The sequence below is a fragment of the Heliangelus exortis genome, chromosome 13 (genome assembly GCF_036169615.1).
Source record: "Heliangelus exortis chromosome 13, bHelExo1.hap1, whole genome shotgun sequence".
Lineage (NCBI taxonomy): Eukaryota > Metazoa > Chordata > Aves > Apodiformes > Trochilidae > Heliangelus > Heliangelus exortis.
The window spans coordinates 6661763-6684369 of NC_092434.1; the positions used below are offsets into that span (position 1 = coordinate 6661763).

Consider the following 22607-nt stretch of genomic DNA (forward strand, 5'->3'; position numbering starts at 1 on the left):
CTTGGTCGGTGTTGGCAATCTAATCTCTTAACTGGAAGAACTCTTCATATGTCTGAGAGAAAAGCAGGGGCAGGATGTGAGTATATTGACAGAACATACCTGGTTCTTGAAGGTTCCCCCCCCCCCCATTTTAAATCCTTATTTTCTGCCTTTGTGGACAAGCAATTAATCTTTTAATGCTAAGTTTGGTTGGATAAGTTGTAACTTATCTTTCTCTTCTGTGGTGATTGATTAGTTCAATAGTCTTAGCTGTGCACAGAGAGATCTACAGAGAATCTTCAGATTGGGTGAGCTGGGAGCTCCACTGAGGGCTCCAAGAGAGCCACATTGATTGATGGCATTCGGCTTGTTTCACCACCCAGATTTTTTCTATGGTTTGGATTTGATATGTATACATAACTATAAAATAAAAGTATGTTTTTTTAAAAACCACCCAATAATTGAAATTGCTGCACTGCTCTCTGAGTCTATCAGTTTGATGATACATACATGGAGGACTGTACACAGCATAGGGAAAACCACAGAATGTCATTTGCTGGTCTTGGAGTTTTTAAACTTTTGCAGTAATTTAAATGTGCTTGGAAAGTTCCCTTTTTTTAATCATTTATGTAGATAGTCTGTTTAATTCTGTATGTATTGCTAGCAGGAAGAAGCAATGTTTTCAGTATTAAAATGCTAAGTATTTTCCAATATTTTTTTTTTTTTTAAATTGGGAAGTTATCTTTAATGTATCCATGTTCCTGTTATTTACATTTGTGCAACCTTATCAAAGTCAATGGGCATGTTTCCAGCTAATTTTTACTGCAGCAACAGTTGCATTTCCAATCTTAATAGATAAATATGTGGCTGTTAATATCAAATAATATCTCATTATATTTGGTGGGATAATAAGACATGGATGGATGGCTAGGGAAGCCTAAGAAGTGTGCTATCTTTCAGCGTGCTTGGTGATGGTTTAAAATGTTAATGCATTAGAAAGGGAATTTTTTGCACTACCTGGGAAATCTGCTTGACATGAAGAAAAAAGTTAATTTCATCCCTGCCTCATTAATCTGATCTGCCTGCAGCTAAGAAAGTGTCACCTAAGTATGTTTTGCTTTCTACTGTGGGTTGCTGATGAAGGTACTGACATACAAAACAGAAGTAATTGGATTTGTGCTAGAAGGCAATGGCAAAAGTAAAAAGCAATGAATTGGAATGTGCTTTATGACTGACCTTTGTAAAGAATGCCTTAGGCACCTCCATGTGGTGGCTGTCAGGATTAATGGTGACTATAGATTTAGGTTTGTTTAAGCAGTCATACACATGAATTGTTTTGCATGTGTCTTGTCTGCCATAGATTACAGACACAGTCTTTGCATGATGCCCGGGAGCCTTCAGGTTTAGAGAATTATCCAAGGGGACCTCTGGCCTCTTTGTGTTCATTATTGTTGTATTGCTGTTGTATTTCCTGAAGGTGCAAAATAAAAGAACCTTCTTAATGTGCTGTCCTGAAATTAGGCAATGAACTAAGATTAAAGCTTCCTATGTGAGGGAGTGGTCTCAATGAGGCCATTTCTTTGGTTGCAATCTGGCTTTGTTTTACAAATCCACAATGAGGAGCTGAGCCTTGGCTTCCCCAGGAGATTGTGGGCAACCCACAGTCTGTCTCACTTTTATTATTATTTATTATTATTTATTATTATTTATTATATTACTGTGTAACCTAATACAGCTTGAGCAAAGCAGATGTTAAGGTATCACTTAATCAGTAAACCTAGAGTTTATGGTAAACTCTAGTGTGACAACAGGATGGGAAAACATATTCATATCTGTGTTACTGCATTAAGTACCAAATAAAGCAGAAAAGGTCATTGTAAGTAAGACTTAAATCCTATGTCTGAACAGAAACATTTCTCTCCTTGATTTAGCTCCTACTTAATGCTCACTGAAACCTTCAAGAGTCCTTGGACTCTTTGACTCTTTTCAGGTCATTCCCAATTGTATATAACTATCCTGGGGAAAAAAAAAAATCTTTCAAATCTGTCACTGCGGAAACTTTGTTGTTTTATGTAAAAATCTTACAAGCCATTGATATTTATAATGACCCTGTTGTCTTTGTCAAATAAAATTGTGATAGTACACCATAAGCACATAAAACTTTTTAAGAGATAAAACTGGAGTGGTAAATGCAACAAACTTCTATACCAAAGAAACTGAGCATGTTGGTGGTATAAGTAGTACCAATGAAAATTGAAGAAAAGAGCAGCTTTCTGTATATTTACAATTTTGTGAGAAGCATAACAGATGATGATTAAATGCCTGTCTTGACAGGGAGTGCTTGTCTGATGTCTAGTTAAAAAAAAATAAATAAAAGACCACTTAAATTTATGACAAAGGCTTTTGCTAGTCATTTCTGTTCAAACATTTAGTGTAATATCCATCCATGAGGGATTTAAAAACTTATCTTGTACCTTAACACTTTTTGTAGAAGTAAATAGAGCGAAACACTTTGAAGTCAGAATAACATGGATACAGCTATTTTGTTGTGGGTTTTTTTGTCTTGCTTTGTTTTTACAGAGTGCACCTATACCTTCCTTTCTTTATGAAAAAACAGCCTTTAAGAGATAGAGGTTTGCATAGCAATTTGGATTTACATAATGGTAGCTTTTTAAAGGAAATGAGAGCTGCATATTACTCTGCTATAAAGCAGCCAAAAATAGGTGTCTTTCTGTTATACCTTTGTTATTAAGTTAATTATTGTGGCTAATGTGAAACTAATTGCTTACTGTACTATTTAATATGTCAAAGAATATGTCTGAAATCCCTTAGTTCACCTTTTCAGTTAAAATTCCCTATTAAAAAAAAGAAAAAAGGCAGCATTATTTACTAAGGTTCTTTTGGGATCATTTACTGTGCTGCTTGCACCCCTCTTAATTTTTCAGTGTAGTTTTTTATTGTCTAAACTTAGATGTAAAGAAGAACTTGAAGCAGTTGGGATCTAAGATTTTTGCTGGTCATACTATTCGCTGTGACAGGCAGGAGCTATTGTTCCTATACTCTTTTGTTCCAATACTTCTCTTTGGACTGTCTTCCACTTGGAGGAAGTATTCCTCAGTCCACATAATAAATGAAGGATAGAATAATATTGCAGTACCTTTTTCTTAGCAGCTCTGTCTTACACATTTGACCCCAAAGTTCATCTCAACTGGTTTCTCAAAAGTTTATCCATCAGTACAATGCTAATGTATAACTCCAAGGTTAAAACAAGGAGGAAATCTTGTTTTAAATTTTAATATTCATCTAGGTGAGGAAGTAATGACACTGAAGACATATATAATGTAGAAAGAAATTGGAAAAGCTTCCTTGCACGTGTCCATTAATATACAGTTTTATGACTGCAGAAGAGATTTGTCATAGAAACATTGCTCTAGAGACAAAAATCCTCAGCATCTTTTTATTCATGTCCCCAAGACCATGGGTCCTTACCTCAATTAACAATAATTTCTGGCAATTTTTATATGGTGCATTAACATGTGTAGCATATGGATAATCTTAGAATTAAATAAATACTACAGAATGAATACTACTTGTATCCGTTTCAATTTCTCTGATTTTCAAATTTGCTGCAGAATTCAGCATTATCTAAGCATCATCTAAATAATTTATTAATATGAAAGCCTAGGAAAACTCATTTTGTCCATTCCTTGCTTGCAGGAACAGCAGCTTTAGGTAAAAACTGATAATGTAAGTAGAATACAAATTCTCAGTTGTAGCAAGCAGAGAAGAAAATTAGATACTGTCAGGAGAAACAAGATTCTAATTGATATAGAGATATAAATATAATATGAACAAATGCTTAAGCAAGTTAGCTCACATTTGTAGCTTCAAATGTGAAATAATAAAAGGGATTATTTAAATAACCCCAACTTAAGGTCCACAAATTTTCTGCAGAAGGAAGACAGGTTAAGAGAAAATAAATTAGAAAGTACTGTGACTAATAATGTCTATTCTGCAAGTGTGAAATTTGTCATCTACACTTTCTTTAAAACTAATTCACTTCTGCATACTTACAGATAGACAGTTACTTACTTCAATTATGTAAGCTGTCTCCTGTTAGCTATATCATTTTTTCTATCCATTTAATAAAGACAGAAGTAGTTTTAACAGTTTTTAATTAAGTAACTTATTTAGCCAACCACAACAAAAACACCTCCTTTGTATCTGTCTTACTGTAACATTAGAAGCCAGCTATTGAATCTGAGTGTCAATGTGGTTTTTTTTTCATTTAACTGTGCCATTGGTATTGATTTATATGGTACTTATATTGAAATAAAAAACCAGTCATCTCCTAGCCCCAGGTGAGGTGAAGTAGTCAGTTTATTGCTTGTCTGTGTAATTGTCAGTGCTATATTAATTAATATTCTATGACCTTCTTTATGAAAATTTTCTAATTTTCAAATTTGCTGCAGAATTCAACATTATCTAAGCGTTATCTAAATAATTTATTAATATGAAAGCCTAGGAAAAACTCATTTTGTCCAAACTCACAGTGCCTAAATTCTTGCTGTTGGTAGCAAAGAACTGAGGACAAGAAAAAATTCAGTGTCTTTTTAAGGCTATTTATATTTTATCTTTCAAGCAAGAACTGAAAGGAAAGCAGTTCTGTTCTTATGTTCTTCTGTACTTTTTGTGTATAAAATCTATAGTTTTTATTTGTCTACATGTATGTGTATGTATATCATATATATTTATAGCAGTTTATAAATACAACACGACAAATTCCCTTGGAGTACATTAAGTATATAACATTTCACATTCTCATTACAATTGCTGTCAAAATAATAGGTTCACATTTCTGTTATGTTCTCATTACAGCCTTCAATGAGAGATTGCAGTTTTAAAGCTGCATATATTCAAAGAATTAGGGAAATACACTATATTGCTGTGACCTTTTCAATATTCTATAAACAGATTGCTAAGATTTTTCTTTCTTTCTTTGTTTACTGCTTTTTTCCTCATTGTTAATTGTGTGGGGAAGAGTTGAAATGGATGACCTTTTGCAATGTTTTGTATTTTGATTGGCCAAAGGATGTGCCAGCCTTACATAGTACTGCATACATTACTATATAGTTATATTACATGCCATATAATAACTATAATTTTTGCTGTCCTGTGAAACTGAAAACATCTGAGGCATGCACAGAATGCCATTTTGGTTCAAAAATGCTTCAATTTGTGATGAAATTAAGATCTGTAATACAGTTTTTCAGAAGGTCCAACTTTCTAAAATAGTAGGTATTTATACATATTTCTGACACCGAAGTTGGAAGTTTTTAGACAACAAACCTCTTCTATATTCATCTGTATGCTGCTGCATGGATAACACTTCTATTTAGTAGAGTTTCTTCTCATGTCTCTTTATTATGTTTAAATGAAAATGGAGATCTTCAGTACTCATCTCTAATTCAGCAAGGCAGTACTGAGAGTAGAAGGGTGCTATTTTCTCTTTGAGTAATCCTTTAGTGTTAGTGACCTGGAAGCATTCTGTAAATGCTAAAGGTCTGCTAGCCTTACATCTGTGCAGGAATTGCATTTAATCTGCTTTTTCTTTCTAGTGCTGTGCACACTAACAGCTTCTTAGTATGTGAAACCTTAGTCCAGACTGGACTGGGATTGTGTTTGGTTTTTTAATTTAAATTTTTCAGTGTTAAAAGAAGGAGGGAGAAGGATATGGAGGAAAAAGACACTTTCAGAAAGGGCTGTGTCTGCATAGTCTTGAAAGGGAACTTGGAAAGTGTCAGTCTAAGCTTACATAAAGGATGGCAAACTGAGTGTGCTTCCCTCTACCACACTTTTGGTAACCTTATGTGGTGATGCAGTCTCTATTAAAAATGTAATATAAATCGGGTAAAGAAATTATGTATTCATGGTATCATTATTGGTGTACTTCCCTGCCCTCGAAAAGCCTCATTTTTTTTCTCTGAATTTATGTCTGGCTTCTAATGCTGGTGTACTGGTGCAAGAGCATAAAAGTCTCATTTTATTCAGAGGCATTTATTTCAAATAACATTCATGTGGAGTAGAGACATTAGGAATTTGTCTTACATTTAATTTCCTTCTTATTGACAGTTCATATGTAAATAGTGACATGGAATCAAGAGTTCTAAATTCTGCTACTGCCTTGTTGCTGCAAGGGTCATGCCACAGTGTGAAGTACATTTGGTGCTGCAGCAAGGGGCTACTGATAAAAATGGAAAAGATAACCTAAAGGCTGACACAGCACTGAGCTGTCTTTTTTCCTGATCTTTGAGAATAGTCCCAGGTTTACTGAACTCAGTGACATGCATGACTACTGTGTTCAGTTATTAGGAGGAAGGATACTGGTAGCAAGCCTGATGCTAAGTCTGCTTTTTATCAAGAGTTCTTTTGTCATTATCTTTGCCAACTAAAAGTTCAGCATTTTAGGTGAGATTTTAAAATGGTTTCTACATGATCCATAACAATTCAAAATTATTATTTTTTAAAGAATAACACCAGATAATGGAAAAAAATGTTTGCCAGTGTAAGTAGGAGTGTAATTACAGTGTAAGTAGGAAAAAAATAAAGAACTCTAGATAATAGACTTGCTTCTTACAACCTGTTCTTGCTTGAGTAGTAGTGAGCTTGCTCACTGACTATGCCTATATCCTTCCCAGCACTGCCATCAAACTACTGCAATGTCAAATGCCCTGTGATCTTTCTGTCACCCATCCTTGCCAAACTTCAGCTGTGCTTTTTCTTTTGATACATTTATATCCAGGCATCACCTGGGATGCACATATGTGTATACTACAAAAAGTTAAACAGATTTGGTATTTTAAAACTTATTTTAAAATACTACAATTTCATGCATCTTCTCTGTGATTTTTTTGAGGACTTAATTGCTATGTCATGGTAATGCTTATCAGAAAGCACTGAAAAGCTTTAATTACTTTGTACTTTGGTTACTTAGGAATGCATGCAAAATTTAACTGTTTCCCCAGAAGCAAATGAAGTCCATATTTATTATGTTACATTAAAGTTATGGAATGATTTAGAATAATTAAGCTGTAGGCTGTCTTGCTCAGGATTTAGCTCATCTAAATAATACATAAAATTAATATCAGAAAGTTATTTCATATTACACTACTACATGAGAAGGAAGCATTAGGATCTTCTCAGAAAGTTTTTTAGAGGAAATGTGGTGTAAAAGGAGACAGGATTTAAAAGTCATAAACCAGAAGAGGAAGAATAATGGAAATATTAGGGAATTTGAATAGAAAGTTAGGAAGATGGAGAGAGAGATTCAGGTAATAAGAAAAGGCAAGAGGAAAACTCAGAACAAACCATTAAGTTCTCAAAGTTAGCCTTGATATGTTTAAAATCAGGTTTTACTACTGCCGCCATCTTTTTTATCTATTGGTTTTTAAAAGCAACTTAAGTTCCTTCTGGCCTATGTTAGTATTATAACACTGACTATCAAGGGATCAAATACTGCCTGCCTTTCTCAAGACAATTGTTTTATTATTAGCAGTTAAAATTGCTTACTTGAGTGATATGAGGTTAGAGGAGTTATTCTACATGACAGAGCTACACTAGAAATTCCACAGCCTGAGAGTTGAAACGAAGCCACACAGTAAATGCTGTGATCACTTTTGTGGACAAGAACATGGAATTTTATGAGCGAAGAATGTAAGAAACTTGTGGGCTCAAACATAAGTTCAGAATTATGCATTATGAATAAATGATTTGTAATTTTAAGGATTTTAGTGATTCCGTGTACATTTTGACATTCTGTATAGTCAAATAGTAGCATAAGATAAGGCTATGAAAGATGCCTTGCTGCAGTGGTTTTCTGGGAGTGGTGACAATGACAGGCATACTGAAAACTGTCACAGCTCTTAATATTTCATGGGGCCTCAGGAGTGTGGTTGTGCCAAAGAATAGATGGATTTTCTATATGTAAGGAATAGATCTGTATTCCAAGTTTTTCTAATGATAAATTTAGATGCAGGTCACAGGAAAAACTTTCTAATGGAACTGCAGTTTTCAGACTAAAATACAGCTCAGGATTTTAAAGTAGAATCATGGAGAAGCAGAACAGCTGCTCTTTGGAGAATTGGTCTTTCTGACACTATTTGACAGTCAGAAAACAGTTGTAATCTAAAGTGGACACTCTTCTCTCAATTACTAGAAGGAATGAGCTTTGCAACCCGTGAAACATCTTCCCATAAATCACAAAGGTGTATAGAGGCAAAGCTTCCATCTAGCACATTGCTCGTCATTCTAATGCCAAGATAAGTCACTAAAGTTATAATTGGCTCTAATTCACTTGGAACTCCTGCAAGCAGCTTCATTCTTCATCTGAAGCTGGAATGCAAATTTTCTTCTTGCCTTTGAAAATGCTGTAGAGAATTTGCTGCTAGTTCTGATGGAAGAAAAATTGTCTGACAGTGTAAAACATAGAAAACAATTAACTACATCAGAAAAAAATACTCATATGTAGGTGATCCAGACAGACTGTATGTATGCAGGACTTGCCTGAAGGATGAAATTGAGAGGGATGAAACTCTATGAATTTCCACAAACTGAAGATTTGATAAACTACGTAATGCAAAAGGATCCTTAACATATGCAATTCCATGATCACAAGATAGAGCATTTGCCATCTATTCTTGACCCCTGTGTTTGAGTGTTGTACCTGCTGTGATGCAAGTGTGATTAACAGGGAGTGCTCTTTCTGTCTGTGAAACCCTCCTTTTAGTTTCTCTGTGCATTCACTTTGTCCTTACAGGAAAAATGGTGACCTTGAGCAACTATGGTGTGGTGGGCTTTTTTAAAAGAAAAAAAAAGGTGATGAAGTTTTAGCTGAAAATAACTTTCTGCTGTACTATGCTAACTGGAAGACAATACCTCATTGTATGTCTCACTAGCTCCCTGAGTTGTGTTTTGTTAAATCTACTCTGGTTTCTTCAGTGTGTAGAAGGAGTCAGTACCACACTCAAGAAAGATGAGTTTCTACATAATGCAAAATGATACAATGAGTCTCAGTACCTACCAGTGCAGGAAGTAAAAATTATTGTCAGTTTTCTCCTTTCTGTTAAAGAAAATAGCACATCTTCATTTCTGTTAAAATACACACTACAAGTTTCTGAGCCTAGATGTGTGAATACACCTTCCCTTGACAGAAGCGATGGATCTTAAGAAAATTTCAGTTTCCTAAGTCTGCCTTACGTTTGGAGAGTGCTGGATATTAGGAAGAAATGATTTCCTTTGAGAGTGGTGAGACAGGTTGCACAGAGATGTTGTGGATGCCTCATCCCTGATGGCCAGGTTGAATGGGGCTTTGAGCAACCTGGTCTTGTGGGAGGTGTCCTTGCCCATGCAGGGGGGTTGGAACTATATGATCTTTAAGGTCCTGTCCAACCCAAACCATTCCATGAGTCTATGACTTCTTGCATCCCACCATAACACTTGAAGGCTTGGGAGAAATCCTTGAATATCTTACTTGAAGCTTAAATGGCTGCTGACCAACTCTGAAACTTTGCTCCATTCTGTGATATAAAAATGAATTTCAGAAAGTTCAGGCTAATGCAGTGCATGTGATCTTACTTCTTATAAATGACAATGCTGTAGTAAAACCAATCCAATTCTAGCATATTTAGCCATTCTGGTTTTATCTACGTTCTATTATTATTTATAAAAAGGCAATATTGAATGATAACATTATTTAATTAACAAAAGCACCACAAAAACTTTACTATTCTCTACTGTAACATCAATATATTGGCAGTAAGGAAAGGTCTGGTTTCTCAGCTGGATGTTAGTAATTAATATCTTGCTGTCTAATTAGATTTTTTCCTTCTTATTTGAATTTTGATTCTGAAGCAAATGTCCCCATGCTGTGTTCCAGTAGAACAGAACATCTGGCTGCCCACCAATTAATGCAGTATAAGAAGGCAGGCTGAGTTTGTTATGACCAGCAGAAACTCTGTGAGATACAAGAATTAAATCCATGTTGGTGTATCAATTTCTTCAACATGCAAGGAGATCACGGTTGCACTCTCTAAAATTTCTGTAGACCTCAGTGGGACAGTGGCTTATTTCAAAGTGTTTTTAAAAACTATGACAGTGTTAAAATATTTCCACCTGAGAAATTGGGCTCTATCTGCAATAAAATGAAAATTCTTAAAAATACTCAATAAAAATAATGCTTTGCTGGAATGTAGTTAAGTTAGAGAAGACATTTTTCTTATTGGGCAGATGCTACTCCAAGCTATTTTCTAACATGCTGGGATAACTTTGAGTTACCAATGGTTGTGAGTACTGCAAATTTCAGTACTAGGGAAAGGGTACCAGTGTATGACAGCCTTTTTTACAATCAGAAATAGATAATAACCCCTTAAAAATCCTGAAATAATTTATGCTAAGATCATTTCATATGTTAGATTCTCTCCAGTCTGACAAACCAGTGATGGAACCCTTCAGTTTAATTTGAAAGTGAGCCATCATTCTGTAAGAAACCTTTGTCTTCATGCCTGTGGATCTGGTCTTAAATTGATCTTGCTGATGCTTTTGAGGATAATATGCAGTCTACTAAAAATTATTTAAGCTGCTTTTTTTTTTTTTTTTTTTTTTTTTTTTCCAAAGAAATTGCTCAGTTCTCAAAATGCTGTTGTAAATATCACTTTACATAAGACCATTAATGATCAAATATTAGATTACCCTTTTGTGATATTTTCTCAGCTTTAATTTTTATTTAATTGAAACTATTAGCAGTGCTGTAACATTTAGAAGAATGGCTGTTGTAAGGTCAGATGCTGTTTATCCAAAAGTACATATTTGTCCAACAAGCTGGTATTGTTAAGACATTGTAATATTAGCTGTATTATAAACATTTTCTCAGAGATTGTGATAGGGTGGGGTTTCAAGGTTTTAAAAAATATTGCAAAGAATGATTAGAAAGTCTTTTTTTTTAGATAATGGAATTTGCACTGCTATAATGTTCTCTAAATAATTTTGTCAGCTTTCCAGCTGGAAGGCAAGACTTAAATAATAATTTGTATGAAGTTACTGAGTTTTTCTGAAAGTATTTTGTTCACAAGTTTTCTTTTCTTTATAGAAGGTGCAGGTCTTCTGTTGTTACGGACTTTCATTGCTTTCTCTTCTTCTTATAGACTTTTTTACTGCAGTGAAGAAGTGCTGAGTTAATTTCAGAGTATTTAAAGCAGTCATTCTACAAAGTATCAGTCTGTAATTATATATGGTGCTCTTACACCATTTTGTGAATCCTCCCCGTGTAAGCATCTGTTATAAAAAGTTGTATGTGAAAAGCAATTTTGAATTGATTAACTTAGTTTTCTACAGAGAATAGACTGTATAAGTATCCCCTTATCCCCTTCCTCCTCCCTTTTTTTTTTTTTTTTTTTTTTTTAAGGATTCGATTCAACCATCTTTGTCATTATATATAGTAGACAACTATCCCAAGCTTTTTAAAATCCAACAGATCACAAGAGTTAATCCGTGGTCATCAAGTTTCTCTAGGTAGTTATATTAAGCTCCTTGTTGATCACTCAAAGGATGACTTCTTTTGCCACATTGAAAACACTGAGTACTTAAGATAATACTTTTTCTTTACAAATATTGTCATAACTGTAAAAGGATTTATTAGGTTATTTTGACTTTTAGAGGATTATTCTTTCAAATTTATCATCTAATGTAGCCCATTAATTTTGTCATTTTTCTATTTTATTCTTTTTAGTGTCAGGTACTTAAAATCCAGTTTATTTTTCTGATGCTCATAACCCATTTTCCTCAGAAGTTTATAAAGAGTACATTAGATGATATCAGGAGGGAAACTATTCCTTATGAATGGGTGTAGTAAGATTCATTTGAATTTGAAAGATTGTCTCAGCAGTCTTTCCGTTGTTTGTAGTATTAAGTAACTATGAATGTGCCTTCTATCCTCCCTTTTTAAATCTAGCAGAGAAATACAGACCTCCTTTTGTTGATACAGCGATTCACAATTTCATTGTTGATACAAACAGCCTCTGAGATCCTTTTCTCAATTATTTTACTAAAAACAGGGGTGGTTCTCTTTTCCCAGCCTTCTGTTTAATGGCATTCCTGCAGTGGACACCTCTGTGGGGTTTGTTTATTTTCCTAGACTTTTCTAGAAAGTGGAAAAGTGCCTGGAGTACATTGTATGTTGATCCAGCAGTGTGTATGTGGCTGCTTCTTTCTAATCAAGACCCTGGGGATTTCCACTTAGACCTTATCTTTCTCTGTAATTTTACATAAAAGCATCTTACTCACCCTCACTGGACCACTCTCTTGTGAAGAAGCATCTTCCCATTTTATTAACCTCCTCCATAATCTTCTCTCAGTCATATCTCACTTGAAGATGTTTCATGCCAGCTCATTTTCCTCTTCCTTCTCTTGGAGAATGTATCATAAATGTTGCTTTTAGAATAACTGACGTATATATTTATTTTATTTATTTATGAAATTTTAATAATCCCTTTCATAATAATATTGTCTCCTGAATAAAGCACTCATTCTTTCAGTACTAGATATTTCTGCTTCCTGCTGAAAAGAGATGTTGAATTTGCTTTAAGCATGTACCAATAATCTGAGTAGAAGTAGCTCCTACAAACACATACTTTGCATATCATAATAAAGTTTCCTCTGCTTCTCAATTAATTTATGCAAAATGAGATGGAGGATAATTTTTTTTTTTTTTTACCTCTTCACTCTGTCTACTGAATTACTTAACCCAAGACAAGTCTTTAAAGACTGGCAAAAATGTGGAAACAACCATTCATATATATTCTTTGTTATGCTTCTCTAAAACAATTGATTTCTCTTTTTAGTTGGAGTGGTTTGAATCTGAGCAGCTACTGAGATTTATGTGGTACTTTGATATTATAATCAAAATTCTTCTCTGAAGGCTGATTTTCATGATTATCAATTTCTAAATTGTAATGATTCTTGTAAAGCCACAAAAAACCTTGAACTACAAGATGTGCTTTTATGTTGAAAACTGTTCTCTATGTTGTAAGTAATTGTTGAAGACACTTGTGTTAATATTTTTAAAAATGAAAGAAATTTGAAAGAAAAATATTTTTTTCCAAGACTCAGTTTGAAATTTCTTTTTATCTAAAAGTGCAAGTATTGACTAGCAGTAACGAAGACTAGAAATATCTTCATAACTGTTCATCTGAAATGCCAGGCATAGAGTCAGGCAAGTTATAGTTCTAAAAGAGTAATATGAAAACAAGAAGAGGTTTTTTGGGGGTTAGGAAACTGGAGAAAACAGTGAAACTCAGGACCTTTAACTGGCATACTAAACAAAAAATCTCAGATTACTGGATTCTAAATTTTTTCCTCAGGCGCTCTAGACCCTGGTTGATTGGTGGAGGTTCTTTTTACGCTTAAAATTCTTCTCAGAAAAGAATCAGAAACAGGGATACTGAAAGTTGTTTTAAACTGATTTTTTTTTAAAGCCACTTTTTTTTTTTTTTTCTTTTTTTAATTATTAATGCTTGTTGTAATATTAAGTGGTGTGTTGGTACTTGTAGTTATTTTACCTTTATTCATGAATACCAATAACTTTAAATGTTTTGAGATTGGAGATTAATTGGAATATAACCAACACAGAAACTGCCAAGCAAAAATTTGTTGAGTCTTGTTTTGATGGAAACAGTGGAATATTGGAGGATTCCAGCTAGTTTTGCTGCTTTTTGTTTATGGTTTTTGTAATTTCCAAGTATTAATTGTCATTAATATCACCTGGAAACTTTAAAAACACACAGCAGTAAATTTTTCAAAGAAATAACATGCTGTTGTATGAGTTGCTTTTTTCAGGGACAGATTTTGAGCCAGTTAGTCCACACAAACCTGTTGTAACATGTTCCTTAATCATTACTGACATGGAAGAAATCAGAATATGGATTTGTATATTGTACTTGTCGATTGGTGGGAAATCAAGAACTGGTAGTACCCAGATAGAGATAACAAAATCTCAGCCTGTGACAAACTCTAATTTGAAGTTTACTAGTGCAATTTTTTACTAGTTTTGTGCTGTTTTAGGTTCAGCTGGCAGGGCAAATGGATACAATCTCCATTAAAACTAAACAGCATTCATGCTCACTTGTAGTGACTTCTAGTTCATTGCTTTTATATTTCATGCAGTTCTGTCATTTTTCTTATTACAATCCCTTTGCCCGGTGTGCTTGCTATTCTTACTCCTTTGCTCTGTGCCTGTGTTTTTATGTATAAAGAGAAGTATTTTGCTCTTTCTGGTGGGGTCTAGCTCCTTTCACCACATTCAAGATGAAACTAGCACACTGATAATTTGATGGAATGGCTTAAATGTAGAGTCAGGATGAGATTTGCAAGCAGAGCTAATATGCAGCTGCTACAGCTAGAAAAACAACTGAGTAATTGTTCACAATTTCGATTTAGCTTTAAAATACTTTGTTACCATTTCAGAAGAAGACCTGCTGTGCGTTACATCCCAAGTAACTACACCAGAGGATCTAATAATATGTTGCATCTCTCAGTTTACTTGTGACTGGGAAGTACATATGTACTCAGAGCAAAATCACGCATAATTTTGCTAAATCTGTCTGTATGGGGTTTTTTTGACCAGCCTTAATGTCTTTCTGTTAATATCAGTGGAATTGCTCCTAATTTATAAGAAGCAATGGCAAGAAGGTCAGATAGAGCTGTGATGGATAGAATGTGTTCCTGTTTTGTTTAATCATTTATGATGTAATGGAGTTTTCTCGTGTAAGGTATCACTTATTTCTTTATTATGTAATGTAATATGAAAAGGGATATGCTAATTTTCCCTTGAAAAAGTCTGTGGCAAGGATAAAGGCAGTGCTTTTCCTTGAGAGGAAACCAATTCTTCATTTTTACCTTGTAGCCCTCTTAAAAGGTCTTCTTTTCTCATCAGATGTAGTAGGATTAAGGGAAATTAATTCATCTTACAAAGGACTGTGCAAGGTGCTGAGTCTGTTATGTGACTTCTTAGAGAAAGGACATGGATGAATTAGGGTGAGCTAGGGAAAGATCTCATTCCACATCAGGTACTTGGCAGTAACTACCTGGTTTTTCCCTGCAGTCAGTGTTGAGTAATTTATGATTGTTTATCCCAGTGGTGAAAGCAGGATGGCTCACCTCCTGTATTCACCACTCCTCTCATGTACCAGGAACATGTTTGCAATTTTGTGACACGCTGAGTTACTGATAGAGGTGGAGAGAGCCCCCAGGCTGGTGCTGGTCTGTCTCTTGACCCTTTAAATCAGTTCTGCTTCCAGGTACATCAATGTTTGCCCATTGATCTTCCACTCAGCTTCCTTCTGCACTACACAAAACTCCTTTTGGAGTCCTTGCAGGTAATTATTGATCATGGTTTTTTTCTCCAAGGTGGTAAAGCTAAGATGCTCCTGGCAAAAACAAAGCACACTTTATGTGTTCGAGACTTATGAAGTTCTGTTAGTTTTGTTTTACTGGGGATGCTTCATGATGCAGAGTGCAGAGCAACCTTGTCCCTTAACAGTACATTCCCAGATTCATTCTGTATGATTTCAGTGAACAAAAAAAGATTTGCTGAGTTTTTTTTAATTACCACAGTTGTTTATCTCTGTGAATGTACATATGGATCGATGCCTAAGCCACAAATATCTGTGCATGTAAAAGTAAATTCCCAAATTTTGAAGATTGTAAAACTAAAGTGACTCTTAGCAGCATATAATTTTTTTAGAGCTAATTTGGTGTTTCAGTGGAATTTAGCATTGATAAATTCAGTTGTTTTATAAAATACTTATTCTCCAAAGTTAAAGGTTTCAAATTTGCTCAGTCATTTAGCAGGAAACAGCAACATACCTTGGGTTCTTCTCCTTTTCTGATACCTGCATTCTTACCAGCTCTTGACAAAAAATAAAGCAGCATAGGAAGAAATATAGGAGAAAATTATTTGTTATAGGTATTATCTTGGGTAAGAATGCCTTTTTAATTGTGCTTGTTTGGTTTAAAAAAAAACCAAAAAACAACACAGCCTTATGAATTTTTAGTGGCACACCTGAAGCTCAGAAAATGTTTTTTAAAAAATACATGGACTGCACAACAGCCTACTCACTTTCTAAATTAAGGGGTTTTTTCATTTTCAATGCAGAAGAAATGGCATTACAGCTTATCTTTAGCACTTTTTTGTTTATGAAGCAGCTTTTCTCATAGGTGAGCACTGTCTAGAAAGTTATATATTGCTAAGCTTTAATTTTTTTCATTTAAAATATATATCTTCCGTTTTCTTCTGACAGAAGTTTAAAAATTAGATAATATTATTCTTTCATATAATGCTGCAGAAATTTTTTTTCTACTGCTTTTAGCCCATTTAAGATACACAAGTTTCAATAAGCAGTGTCATATTTGTCTGAAATACAATAAAGAAAAGTCTCACAGAGAGAAAATCAGAAGAAGAGGAAAATCTAAAGGAAATTTTTTAGTAACTGGAAATATAATGGTCAGTCCTATAAAAAAACTATGCATGTTCTTGTAAGTTCTGACTTGTGACTACATGGTACTGAGCAAAAACTAGCCTGGAATTTATTAGCTTGAGAAATCAACATAATAAAGTAAATAACTGAATTACATTATATGGTCCATGCAGCCTAATTATAAAACAAAAAAAATCTTAAATTTTAATTAAGGCAAGTTTGTAATAACATAATAGTGCGAGGATAAGCTATGATATTGTTAATAAAAATATTTGAGTGAGTATTGAGACTCCTTCGGATGGACTTCGAGAGAAAATTTGTTTACCTGATTAAAAAGCCAAGAAATGCACATGTGTTAATCTATCTCCTGCCCCTTGTGAACGTGCATCTTTAATTTCCTCCTCTTCCTTCCCTGCCTATCATTTTTTAATAAGCACTGCTCCTTGTGCCTTAGCAGAATTCAATAGTGTCTGTGTGCATGAGGCATGAAGCTGAATGTGTTTATTTCATTTGGCTTGTGAGATGGGTTCCAAGGAGGTTTAAGAAATCTAAGTCAGGATTGCCATGCTCCCATCAGCTGGATGGCTTTGTGGTTCTTTTCTCTCCCTTGAATGCTTACACTATCATTCCAGTTCCAGGGAGTAGTGTCAAACTACTCACTCACATTGCTGGATTGGTTTAGGAAGGGGCCAGGAGCACTGAGCCCCTCAGCCCTGCTCCGTTGGCAGGAGGCTTGAGTGTGGGCAGATGCAGCATTGTGGGGCATCGTGGTCTTGCAGATGTTCTTATGATGAGGAAGGGCCTCATCAGAATCTGGCTGTAGAGGTTTGAGTCCCTTAACTGGAACCAAGTTAAAACATTTAGATGGAGAGATACAGGACTTGAGAAGCTACAGTGAGTTTAAGTAAAAAACAATGGTGTCAATAGTTTTCAGCTTGCTGAATGACAGATGAACTTTAGGTTGATTAAATTTATTTAATAAAGTTTCTGAGTATGATCTGCCACAAAGGCAAATTAGTGAGAATGTCTGCCAAAAAAATGCTGTCTGGATTTCTCAAATTGATTTTCATCATCTATTGTATTTCTCTTTTCTCCTTTCTCCTGAAAAAGCATTTTTCTTCTCCATCTTTATTAAAAAGCAGAATATTGAAGTGCAGCTCAGAAATGTATTGGTAGAGCTATATAATGAATTTCCAGTTTCTTCCATAGTGGAGAATTACATTTTGATTTTGCCTTTCCTTTCTTCAAAATATGCAGTATGCATATGCTTTCCAGCAGTTTGTTTAATTTATTAAAAATCCTCTGGAATTCTTCCAGAAAAAGCATTATAAACCTTATTAGTGTGCTACAACTGTAATGTTTATCTGTGCTGAGTTAACCAAATATATCTACCACTATAATAAGCAATTATTTTAAGATTAATATTCCACAATCTGTCTTTAATTAGCACCTGAAATATTAATCTTTAAATTGAACACATGTTCATATACCTATATTCTATTTATATCTGCCTGTGTGTTTTATATCTGTGTATAATACACATGTGTATTGATTTACAAGTTCAGCTTCATACAGGATCAGTGATAACATCCATGAGATAACCTGAAGTGCTAAACTGGGGGAGCCATCCAGGAGGGATTCCTATGGAAAGATGAGAGTGGGATGACAGGTGTCCTGTCTGTGCACTCTTGGATGCTGGGGTATCACTGTGCAACTGGGCCAAAGAGATTGAGTAATTCTATCCTCAGCAATTCCAAGTTTCTTTTCTCTCACGTATGAGTATTCAAATTACTTGAGTGTCCCTGTGCCACCCCAGTTTGCTGCAGTGCATTGTGAGCAGTGGAAGCTTCATGCTTTGTGAACCTTGACTGATTCACTTGCCTGCCTGTGAGAGACAGGATTCACAGCAGGAGTGGTTCAATATACCCAGCTTACAGGCTGATGATACAGACTATTTATGCCCCTTCAAAGACAGACTACTTTGCTTTGGGCTATGTATACCCAAGCTCTCACATTTTGTATGTGGAAATTGGAACAAATTTTATATTGAACAAATCACACCTACGCTTTTCCATTTTTTCCCCCTCCTACACGGAACCTTTTGTTTTACCAAGTTTTTTCTAGGCATTTTTGCTCAGCATTAGAGCAGAGTGATCGTTCAGTAAATAGCAGTTTGTCAGTTTATACTGACATTCTTTTATGTGCATACACCCATAAAGATCCCTTGCTAGACTATTTCACATTTTCCAAAAAGCATAGTCCTGCAAGGTTGATTGATCAACCCTGATAAATCTATCTCAGTGAGAGTCTAAAATTTTAATACAGTAGTTCATAATGTTCTCAGAATAAAACTGAGAAACAGAAAACAGTGCTCATAGCACAAATCTTCAGCAGCCTCTTCATCTTTTTAAACAACTTGTTCATAGTCTGCTACTGCATTCTACTAGATTTACAAGCATTTGGACCCGTACTAAACTAAGTATTCAACCATTTTAGACAGTGCAAAAATTTCATCAACCAAAAGTGTCTATGACTGGAATGTCTGATTATCTTCTTAGTCTTGGCCTCCCATAAATCTAAGCAACACGAACTATTTTAATCCATCCTGAATGCAGCTAACAGTTCTTTGTCTACAGTAGAATCTTGTAGCGCTTCTTTCAGTTCACCTTTTAATATTCCCTCTGTGACCGTAGATGTTGTCAATAACCATGAAAACTTTATCTAGATGGTAAGAAATAATCACAGAATTGTAGGGGTTGGAAGGGACCTCTGGAGGTCATCCAGCCCGGTTCCCCCCTGCTAAACCTGCAGGTTCACCTCCAGCAGGTTGCACAGAATGGTGCCCAGGCAGGTTTTGAATGCTTCAAGAAAAGGAGTCTCCTCAACCTCTGGAGTAGGTACAGATCCACAGTCTGTGTCTAAAATTAACTTGAATTGGCCTTGTGGAAGCATGACTTAACTTGATTTCTGTGGCTTAAAAATACCTAGAGAAATTATTGCAGAAAATTATTTTGCTAATGAATTCATTTTGTGCAGTATTTCTAACAATTTTCTATTAATGGAACTCTATTACCTCATCAAAACCCATGTAGTTATGGGACAAATAATTTTAATTAGCCCATGCAAAGTGAGGCTGGGGAAATAAAGTGTTTTTACAACTTTGCAGTGCACTTGCTAATTCTAAAATACTAGAGGACCCAGTGGTTTGTGTGATTGTCAAGGAAACAGTGCTTAAGATGTGGCTCAAAAAGACATTCTAACTGGTCCAAAAGTTACTTACTGCCATTTGATCATAGTTGGTGGATTATAAGCACAGCAAAGCAATGATTTGGGTTCTATTCCTCCTAAGTCAGCATTTATATCAAAAATTGTATGGTGAGAGGCACCTGGCACTGTTGCTGGTTGTTTATTTAGGGAGATGGTGAACTGGCAAAATAATCAAGATGAGCTGTGTCTCCACTCATAGTGTGTAGGATTTGGGCACACAGACAAATCTGGCACTACTTTTTTCCATGTTATAATGCCCTATGCATTAAAATTGCAGTTCTGTGGTTCTTTCCATCTAATAAATTCAAGATACTTAGGAGATGTGAACAAACTGTGCCTTTAGCAGCCTGGCTTGGAGAAAGAATGGCTGGTGTTTATCTTGAATTTCAAGATAAGGGAAAAAGCAGCACAGGAGTTCATGTTCTCAAATCTGCTGAGTGCCTAACTTTCATTTAATTAATTAAAGTTTGGCAGCTGAGTATCACTGGCTTGATCATTGCAAAGAAAAGGCTCGTAGTAGATTTGTGATGCTTAATGGGCTCTCTTTATAAGAATCTGTTCTACATTGGCTTGGCAAACAAGAACCAGAAAAATGGGAATAATATAAAATAGATTTGAAAAAAGAAAAACATTTTAGTTTAGAAATAGTGGAAAACGGATAAAATAAGGAAAAAGCATAATACAGAGAGAAGGAATCTGCATTCCTGTTTGTGGGATTTGCAATTAAGAAGCTGAGATAGTCACATAGAACTATTTTTTGTGAACAGTAGCTGAAATGTTGGAAAAAAAAAACCAAACCAAAAAGATGAATGATAATACTGTTGTTTAAGCATCTCATCTACAAAATATTAGGGAAATATTTCTCTTCACTATGTCTTCTGCACCTTGATGGAACAAATAGTGTTATCTGTCCATAAAGATTTTCTCCACTGTTAGAAAGGAGCTTTAGGCTTATGACTGGGACTTTTATTTCAATTCATTACTTTTCATCTTCTGTTTCTTCTCACAACCTGCTTTCTTTTGAAGAATCTTAGATTGCTTGTCATGCCTTTCTGTGAAATGGTCCTCTTGTCAAATACTATGATGTTGATTAACAGGCTGAATTTAATCCATTAAGTTCAAAACGGGATGGCAAGAGGAGGTGAAAAGAACAGTTTGACACAAATTAATCCCAGAATCATTATTGATTATAGGTGTTCTTCATTATTGCTTTATCATTTTATATTCACCAGAACTTGGTTATTCTTTCTGTTGTTTAAGAATAAATATTCATGTTCACAGTCTTGCTAAATGTAACAGGTTTTAACTGCTCTAAGACAATGTTTTCGTAGTCATTCCATTGGCTATGTAAATCTTTCATATTTAAAACTAATAATACTTATTTACATTACAAATGAATTACTAATTTGATAATGCTTGATAACAAAAGTTACACTATGATAATCATGTTTATCTTAATATTAGCAAATGCAGAATACCATTAGAAAAATTCAAAGTGTGCCTGCTGAAATCCTTTCTTGTAATTCCTGCACTGCATAAGAGTTCTCTCATTGAGAAAGGACCTTTGTGTCATTGTAAAAAAGTTATGGGATTTGTAATTTTGGTACCTTCAGTAGGAATTGCTTCAAGTAGTTTTATATAGCATAAGGGCAGAATTTTGAGAACTTTATTATGTATGCATTGTTGTCAGCAGTCAAGGTCTGCTTACAGTTATGAAGATTCATAGTTTCCCTTATACTGGTACTGACTCACAGGCCACAAACCTTTTCTTGGTTTTGTATAGATGTAACTGATTTTCTGCCATCCCAGGCCTGGAACTTTCTTGTTCATAAAATAAATGAAACAGGGACTAGAGTTTTCTCATTGACTGCTTCATGAATTCTTTTCCATTCCTTGCAGAGAAAGGCAGTAAAAAATATTGTAGTCCCTGAGGTAATTTGAGTTGGTTTAGAATGCACTCAGAAGACAGTTTTATTTAAAATAAATAAATGTCATTAACATCAACACTGTTCAGAAGAGTAACAGCCTCAACAGTAACTTCCCTTGAGGTATTCTGGTTAACCAGACTTCAACAAGCTTACTAAGACAAGTGAATCTCACTGGTTTTAAGGCTTTGACAAGATGCACAATTAAAAAAATCCAGAAACCACTCTGGTTTATGAACCCTCTTATTGGTATAAACATGAAGTAACACAAGAAAGACAATGCAAAATTCATACTAAAAGTAGCAAGTTGCAGAGCATGACATGTCTTGGTGTAATAATCATAGATACTCTCTTTTTCAGCCATCATCCTGGCTTCTTAGAAGATTCAGTAACTGAGATGTGGGAAACTGAGCATTTTCAGTTCTGTTGACTCAGTTCATGGGCCTCCCTGATCCTGAGCATGACTGAAAGGCTTGTAGGATGTCCCAGAGAACTTCTGCATCCCAGGTAATTGTCTTGTTGCTGTTGAAGTTTTTGGTGATTTCCATGTACATCCACTTTTCATCAGGGTATTATTTACTTTTCTTTATTCTGCATTTTCTAAGTGAGAGAAAGGTTCAATTGTTGCCTTTTCAGCTCAGCATAATTCAGAACTAGGGTACCCTACAAGTCTGAGCAACCAGATTGGCTATTTATGTAGTTCTTTTCTTTTCTCTTAGGTATTTTACTGCACCACAGTCAAATCATCTTGCTTCTGAAAAATCTTGCTCTAAAACACGAATTATACTCTCCCATTTTTCTTTTTTTCCAAGACATACTGTCCACATATATTTTTAATGACAAGTTGTGTCAAACTGCCTCCGCTTTAATCTCCTGTATTTTGGCACTTCCTTAACTGGAAGACTCTTAC

General features: G+C 34.9%; 1 long non-coding RNA gene across 1 annotated transcript in view; it reads left to right on the top strand.

The window, feature by feature from the left end:
* Nucleotides 1-22199, top strand: part of LOC139801824 (uncharacterized) — an 87610-nt gene extending 65411 nt beyond the window's left edge. The window contains exon 3 of the long non-coding RNA XR_011728340.1: nt 22058-22199. This is a non-coding gene — a long non-coding RNA (uncharacterized lncRNA). The remainder of the gene's footprint in view (nt 1-22057) is intronic.
* Nucleotides 22200-22607: the final 408 nt, after the last annotated feature.